Source organism: Crassostrea angulata, chromosome 8 (assembly GCF_025612915.1).
Source record: "Crassostrea angulata isolate pt1a10 chromosome 8, ASM2561291v2, whole genome shotgun sequence".
Classification (NCBI taxonomy): domain Eukaryota; kingdom Metazoa; phylum Mollusca; class Bivalvia; order Ostreida; family Ostreidae; genus Magallana; species Magallana angulata.
The window spans coordinates 32,449,079-32,457,036 of NC_069118.1; the positions used below are offsets into that span (position 1 = coordinate 32,449,079).

Here is a 7,958-nt window from a genome sequence, read left to right on the forward strand (position 1 = left end):
TAAATAAGGAGTTTACCATCTAAAGTATGTCAAGTTTTATTCAAATATGTCAAGAAATAAGGAAACACGAAAAGAAAACGTAAAATTATACCCGATAACTGGTACAGTGCCAGTATACAGTGATTTATTTACAATTTCGGTGTTTATAACTTTAAAATCAGTTGAACAGAGTGAAAATTCAAATAATTTCAAAGTCGTATCTTGGATACGGGGTAACCAATTTCTATTCTTGCTTACAGCGGGGGTCATTTTTTACGGGAGTCATTATTCTTCGTGTTTAAAGGGACTTGGACACGATTTGACCTAAAATTTTCAAATTCTATTTTTCCATTTTAAATGTTTATGCTGATAAAAATAGAAGTTTATAATGCTTTGTCAAAATTTGAAATTCAAATATCAAGTTATAAGCAAGGTACAGAGTTCGTAATTCTTTGTTTTGTAAACAAAGCTCGAATATTGTCATTTTTACATATATGTTTTATTGGTGTAAGTTTCAATCAAATGTATCTTTTTTTGTTGATAATAGTATTTATGAAGATACAGAATTAGTTTAAATTGTTTTTACATGTCATTTTGTCTAAGAAATGGTAATTCTCTACATTACATTTTTTGTAAACAACTATAAGACTCGAGCTTTGTTTACATAACAACCAATTCTTAACTCTGTATCTCGCTCGTAACTTGACTTTAACATTCAATATGTTGGACAATAATTTAAAATGCACCATTAAACCATTTTATACATAAAAAATAAAAATAAAATTTTTGATCACAAATCGTGTCCAAGTCCCTTTAACATGAAGAAAAATAACCCCTGGGGTCATTTTTCTTCAGAAAAATACAATTATTCCTCAGCAAGGGGGGGGGGGGGGGTCATTACTCTACGTCAAAAAATGACCCCCGGTCATTATTCTACGGGGGACATTATTCTTCATTACACCGGCCGGGGAGGGGGGTGGGGGCAAACGCCATGCAAATTGTTGAACATAAAATCATTGTAAATAAAGTTTATGTTTTATCATTTCTTCAGAAACGACACTATTTCAAACAATTGTGTAATCCATCCCATAGAAACGTAAAGCTTGGAAAACTACCGGAACTACATGTAGGTAATAGAGGCAAGGAACTCCGCAACACACGGGGCTCGGTTTCGGGATTAAATTCCTCATCGGAAATATTTTTATTTCTTCCAGTAATTCCCACTCTTTAATTTTCCCCTTGATATTCGTTTTTAGAAATAACACAAACATTATAATCCGTCAACAATATTTTACATTTGATAAATGAAAACAAAAATATAATTCCTTTTGTATCGTATATTTAGGTTTTGATAGTGTACAGTATGTAAACTGTACTGTGTATAAATGTTCAGATCCCAGACAGATGAACATTGTGCACAGTGTCTATGCACGTCATGTACAAGAGGATCTTTGTTGTTTCAAGGAATGGAACAGACACGGTAAAAAAAGTACAGAGCAAGATGTGGAGGGAACAGGTGTCAATCAAAATCAACTGATGTCCTTGTCAGCTGATTTAAGACTTCTATTCCACTCTAAATTAATTATTGTTATTCGTGAAGACAAGCTAGTCTAGCTCTTTCCAAAAATATATGTGAAATGCTTGTATAGGGAATATAGTATGTGGAGATTCTACGGAATATAAAAGAACACATCATGACATGTGCGTAACATTGCTTTTAAAGTGGATAGCGGGGAAGGGGACATGATTATCCGGAATCTTTACAAGAAAAAAAAAACACCCAAAAATCTTTTTTCCAAAATCTTAATCCGTGGAAGAGGAGGGGGTAGCGATGAGCGACAACTACCTTAAACTTCAATTTTAGAGATATAATTTTGTTCAGTTTACTATAACTTTCAATCGTGGAGGTGGAACATTCTCCCCCTGCCCCGCCCCCTTTAGTAACCTCCGATACTATACGTGCCTGACATCTGACCATGCGCGGATCCAGAAAATTTTCGGGGAGGGGGTTGTCCAAGGTGTTGATTTTTTTCCGAATGGCGACTGAGGCTTTTCTTCTGGATCCGGGCATGAACTCAATTGTTTCAATTATTTTGTAAAGTGCTGCTGTCAACCCTTTGTTACAAGCATTTATTAAAACAATAAAGATTATTTGAATATTTTGACTTTTTACTAAATTCATGATTTCATGATTTAAAAAACATATATAGTGTAACAATGTTGTCATATATCTCCTGGAGTCAAAATTACGCGGATAGGTTAAGGCAACTCCGAGTTTAATGACCGTCAAAATTATGATCAATTTAAAAACTGTTTATTTTGATGAAAACAGTGCTGAATATTAATACTGTAATAGGCTACATGGGTTTAGAGTTATCGTTCTTTTTCCCTTACTCCCCTTGTGTTACCGAAATACTAAGCGCAATTTTTGAATGCTGTGTTGCAGATGATTTGTAGTTGAATACATGTATTCATTAATTAAACGGTACATCATTTACAACAACGTGTTGGTGATTGTTGGTGATTTGAATTGGCGACATTGTTGGTGCACGTGTTGGCGATTGCTACAGATTGGTGATGTGGTGAATAAGAAATGTCATTAAATAGCGCTTATTTCGACTTGGTAAACAAATCATACCTGCTAACCATAACTTAGTTATTCATATATTTCCCCATGTTGTTTTATTATCGATGGCATCCCATACCAAACGTAATTTCTCGTAAAATAGTTTTCCATGCACCGCATAAACATTGGTAACTCTGAACTTCCGGTTATGGGAGTTTGGTAAAAATCATCAAAGTCAGTGACGTAGTTTTGGGTACTACGTCACTATTCACATTGGTGACAAGGAAGAGTATATATATAGCAGGCGGATCTAACAGAGAGAGAGAGAGAACGAGCGGTAGGCTACAGAGTAAGCAGTAACCAGCAGAACTGAACAAAATGTAAGTTTGGGAACCAGTTATACACACCAAACATTTACGGAATATTAATTACTAAATCTATATACGTACGTTGGGTGCCAGTCGACATCCCCCACCCACCCCCCTTTTTTTAAATACACCCCTGTTATATTTATTTGCTGCTTTAATCATTTACCAACCAAGAGTTCCAAGAGATATGCCAGTTCATATTTATAATTATATTGCTGTTTAATCACAATTAAATTTCTATAACTTTTAAACCGTGTACTTGATCCTCGGGCACGTTACAATACCAAGTGAATGTGTTCACCAAGATTTTATTTTTCTACTTCGGAATCGACTCCATCTTTGAAGCTGCCGTACCATGGTATCACGTGACAGTTAAAAATAGATCACTTTTTTACCTAACAAAACATCAAAAAGTGTAACACTACCCCGAAGTTCATTTGTATGTTTGCTACAATAATTCGATCGGCAATTAGTTCATGTTTATTAGTATTACCGCTAGAATCCTATTGTTAATCGCATAAAATAAATATTGTAAATATTTATCGGAAAACCTCTCAACTTCTATAATTTCATTGAAAATACTACGTATTTTTCGTTTAAAACAAGCACAGGATTCTAGCAGCACTTTTTAAGTAGTTTAGGCCATATACCGTTGATATTTACCAAAGTCATCTTTCATAATATCCGGGGTAGTGTTACACTTTTGCGTTTTTTGTACACGCTGGCAGAGGAAAGGCTGGTCAAGCCATATAAATGTCGATCTGCTTACCTTATAAAACTCGCTGAATAAACAAAATATCCATGCCTGTATTATCCTGATAATATCCTAACTGACACTCATCTAAATCTTATGTATCTGTATTGAATAAGTCTTATTTCGGCATTGTTTACACTGCATTCCGATGATTTGTCTCCCGACATGATCTTCTCTATTAAACATGCTTGTGACGTCATCAATGATAATTTTACGTAATAGAGAGAAATCGAAGATATATAGCCTATATAGGCTATTCAGTTAGAAGAGTTTCTAGTGATATTTTATGTATGTAGTTATTAACGCGCGTTATTCAATTTGTATGCACACATCATTGCAGTTATGAGACTATATCTTTCAAAAAATAAGGATTCAATACTTAAATATATACAAATGAAATACGCAATTTCAATTTTAAATAAAATTTAATTCAGTTTGATGCAAAAAAAGAAAAGAAAGAAAGACTGATTTTGCTGCTAATTAAGATTATTTTCCTTCATGAGAAAATCGTGTTTCTTTTTTGCATCGACTGTCTTACAGAGTAGCGGTCCTTGAAAAGGTATGTGAAACAATTAATTCTAGAATAGGTGGACGTCGCGTATTTTAACTGTTATTGAAATATTAGGCTATACACTGCGTGAATTCTCGCTAAACGCTGCCGTATTCGGATAGATAAGAAAATAGACAAAATAGATTCGAGTTCGGTCAATATTATGATACAATTGCATATATATGTATATCATTTCAAATATAAATGCAAAAAGTCAGTCTGCAAAATGTAGTAATGGTGGTAGCGGCGGTGGTGCGTGTGTGTGTGTGTGTGGGGGGGGGGGGCTAAGGGATGGGAGAATGAAGGAGGGGGCGTTTCCTTTAATTTTGACAGCAATGCATTGCCCTCTCGCTTCTTTTCACAACCATTATAAATAAAATGTGAGATGCCATAAGACCGATTTAATTACTTTTCACACGTTAAAACCAAAATCATTTCAAAACTTTAAATGTCTCACATGCGTCTATAATTAGAGATGTATCTTTTTTACTGGAACAGAATCATCAAAGATTTTTTTAATGCGGGTTATGTATTTTTCCTGTAATGTCGCTACTTTCATATCCCGAATGGATAACCAAAGAAAGCATTTTATTGGTTAAATAAACTATCAAAGAAACAGTCTAAAACAAATCAAAACAAATCAAAACACATCAAAACAGACATTACCCCTAGAAATATACGATTTTCAGGATTTTGCAAAGTAACCTCCCCCACCCCTTTTTTTTTTGCTTGTCAACATTTTTTTTCTTCTTCTAAAATTAAACTTTACTCAAGGAAAAAATATGCAGACTTCAGCCAGGCAACATCGAAAGCGATGAACGGGGAGTAACTCTTGTATTCTTTTTCTAAAATTCTAATCAGGTGGATCCTTACGTTCAGAGCAAGACAAGCCATGTTATCAGACAGTTAAAGAATATGTGATTTTTGGTAAACAGGGTTTGATTTCTTATCACTTGACAACAATTAGATTGCAAGCCATGGTGATTAAAACATTTTATTCTAATTAGATCTGAAATTATGAATAACGTTAGAAATATTAAAATTATAAAGCTACTTTCGTTTTGAATCTAAATGTTCTGTATATTCAACTCCCTAAAATAGGTATAGATAATCAAACGCATAAATATCAGTTTGAGTAATTTTTAAATGATTTATAAAGTTTTGAAAACTGTCGAATAATTTCCAGCTGAAAAAATATTCAGAGGGGGTGGGGGTTATTTTAGTCATTTATCAGAATTTTATAGAGAAATCTACATACATTGAAATAATGTTACATACAAAATCAGTTCATCATTGTGACTCTGAGAATTAAGAAAACATAATAACCCTTTTCTTTTTATAACTAAACATAAAAAATATATGTATTTATCTTTTTAGAGATTGAACTGTGAACCATGGATCCTCATTCCAGTGCCGGGCAGGATATACCCCGATGTGGCCTTTGTGAGACCGCCAACGTACACAGCTACTGTGACTTTTGTCATTTCAACCTCTGCACGCCATGTATAGGCAAACACATCTCAGATGGATACGACAAACATAAAATAGTCCCTTTTAAGGAACGAAGATCAACCCTCATTTATCCAACATGTGAAATACATCCACACAAGAATTGTGATTTTCAGTGTGAGGATTGCGGAAACATTTTTGTTTGTTCTTCTTGTACTGCATCTAAACAGCACAAGGGACATAACTTTGTAGAAGTTACAGAAGTTTACAATGCAAAGAAAGAAGTTCTTAAAAAAGAAACAAAAGACTTGAAGAATCATATTTCCCCTAAGTATGAAGAAATTGCACGAGACTTGGAAAATCAGCTTGCCAACCTGGATGGAGGATATGAAAAACTTACATCAGCAATGTCCAAACAAGGAGAGCAATGGCACAGAGAAATCGACATCGTCATCAACAAAATGAAAACTGAACTCAGCGAGATAAAAGAGAAACACAGAGACATTTTACAGAAACACTTGAATGAAATCAAACAGATACAGTCCCTCATAAAAGAAACATTACAGACCATAAGAAAAATCGAAAAATCCACTGAAGTATCTTCAACCATTGAATACAGCTCTAAGATCAGAGAGTTCAGCAAGTTTCCACCCAAGGTTCAGGTATCACTGCCAACATTCATTCCAAAACCAATAGACCGTGAGAAGCTGTATAGTTTGTTTGAACAGATCACCCCATTATCCACTGCTACAGAAGAAAATGTTTTGTCACTAAACCAACCCAAAACTTCAGTCAGAGAACTACTGGATGAACCAGAGCTTGTTGTCACAATACAGACTGGGCATGAAAAACTATGCAGTGTTACCTGTCTGAATGAGGACAGGATTTGGACGAGTGGAATGACCAATGATATCAAATGCTTCAATATTAAAGGTTCACTCGTACGGACATTTAAAATAAAATCAGAGAAAAAGCCTAATGATGTAGCTGTAAACAGTGATGGGGAACTACTGTACTCTGATGGGAGGGATGGGACAGTGAACATAGTAAAGAATGGACAGAAGAGTTGATAAGATTACCTGAGTGGACGCCTGGTCAACTGTGTGTCACCTCTACTGGTGATCTCCTGGTTACCATGTTCAGTGATGATAAAACTCAATCCAAAGTTGTCCGTTACTCGGGATCTACAGAGAAACAAACCATTCAATTTGATGAAGAAGGTAAACCTCTGTACTCAGGGAATGGTTATACTAAATACATCACAGAGAACAGAAACCATGACATCTGTGTAGCTGACAGTAAGGCTGGTGCAGTAGTGGTGGTTAATCAGGACGGGAAACTCAGATGGAGATACACCGGTCATCCCTCAGTTACCAAGAACCAACCATTTAAACCCTATGGTATCACAACAGACAGTCAGAGTCGCATCCTGACCGCAGACAGTGACAACCATTGTATCCACATTCTGGATCAGAATGGACAGTTTCTCCGTTACATTGATAACTGTGATCTAAAGAATCCTAATGGTTTATGTGTGGACAATAATAACAATCTGTTTGTGTGTGAGTTCTACAAAGGCAATGTAAAGAAAATCAAATATCTAAAGTAGACGTCATTAATTATGAAAAATGTGATGAAAATCAAACAAAAGTGGTCTTTTTCGGACGTGTATATTGAATTTCATTGTTGGTATTTTCTTTGAAATAGATTTAAACTTTGCTTTCCTTATACTGATTGATTCATAAATTCTATTCTTTCATTATTATAATATTATTAATTCTATTTTCAATAAAAAAAAAAACATCTGTAATCCAATTCCATTATTTAAAGTAAGTAGCATTTGAGCATTGTTTGCATGTTATATACAGCTGTTGTACCTTATCAAATAAATTGACAGGTGTCATAATCATCAGTGTCATGTCAATTACCAAGATAGAAGTAGATTTCGCATGTTGCTTAGTCCTATACAAACAATATGCTGGTATTACATGTACATACATGTATATATGTAAAAATATATATTATCATAATATATTAATTATTTATAAATTATAAATAAAAAATATTTTAAGGACTTAAATTGACATGGACCATTTATAAGTATTAATAGAACATTCCTGAAACATATATAACTGTTTAATGTACAAGAAAAACATTGCTTTGTATGTTTCTAGCAGAGGTTATGTAACTTGGGGCACCTGTTTTATTGTGTCAACTGGTCAAAGGAAAATTCTTTGCTGTACTTCAACTCTTGTATGTATATACTAGTATATGATTGTGTTTTTATTTAAT

The 7,958-nt window shown here is 34.2% G+C and overlaps 1 pseudogene; it reads left to right on the plus strand.

Moving 5' to 3' along the window:
* Window positions 1-5,086: 5,086 nt before the first annotated feature.
* On the plus strand, window positions 5,087-7,573 carry LOC128158760 (uncharacterized; annotated as a pseudogene).
* The last annotated feature ends 385 nt before the right edge of the window (window positions 7,574-7,958 follow it).